Genomic DNA, 772 nt, shown 5'->3' on the forward strand with positions numbered 1-772 from the left:
CATTTCTGGTCAATAATACTGACTAGAAAATAAATGTAACAAAAGACGAATATTATGCTCCTGCCCCCTTAATGTTTAAGTAAACTGTTTCTATAACTGGAATGTTAGAGACTGCAGTCTCGTGCCTGATTGAACCAAATTCATTTAAAGCCTCCATATTATATTTAAAAAAAATTCAAATGAAGTGATCACAAATTGGTCCTAAAGCTTTTGGAAACTCCTTATATTTGTCTGGTAACCACAATTGAAAGGTTCAAACAGTATGAATAAAAAGTTTTGTCAATCGTAGCAGGATACGACCACATCCAGTTGGAGACTGTTCACTTGGGACAAGTGTGGACCCTATACAAGTTTTTGACATACTAAAACATAGGACTTACTGTTTATTATGGACACAACAACTCGTTTGGATACATTATTGCACACTAATGTGAAATTATATAAAATGTTCTGCTTTCAAAGTGCTTTGAACCCCATTATCCCAAAAGCAGTAAATGATAGAGTAAATTTGCTAGCATACTTCTTAAACCCTTTGTAAAGAGGAACAATTTACAAAAAAAAAAAACCCATTAAAATCAAATGAAATTATTGTTTATATTACATGTATTAAAACAATTTCACAAAAGGGTCTGCAGTACATGTAGCAATTTACGTAAAGTGACCTTGTGCCCCTCTAGCTAAAACACTGATGGTGTTTAATGTGCAAGATGTTACGGAAAAGTTATGTAAGACTATAGAACACTTAAAAACATCCTCTGGAAAGAAAAACAAA

Source organism: Perna viridis, chromosome 7 (assembly GCF_037379345.1).
Source record: "Perna viridis isolate PV_CMFRI_1.1 ecotype Kerala chromosome 7, ASM3737934v1, whole genome shotgun sequence".
Taxonomy (NCBI): domain Eukaryota; kingdom Metazoa; phylum Mollusca; class Bivalvia; order Mytilida; family Mytilidae; genus Perna; species Perna viridis.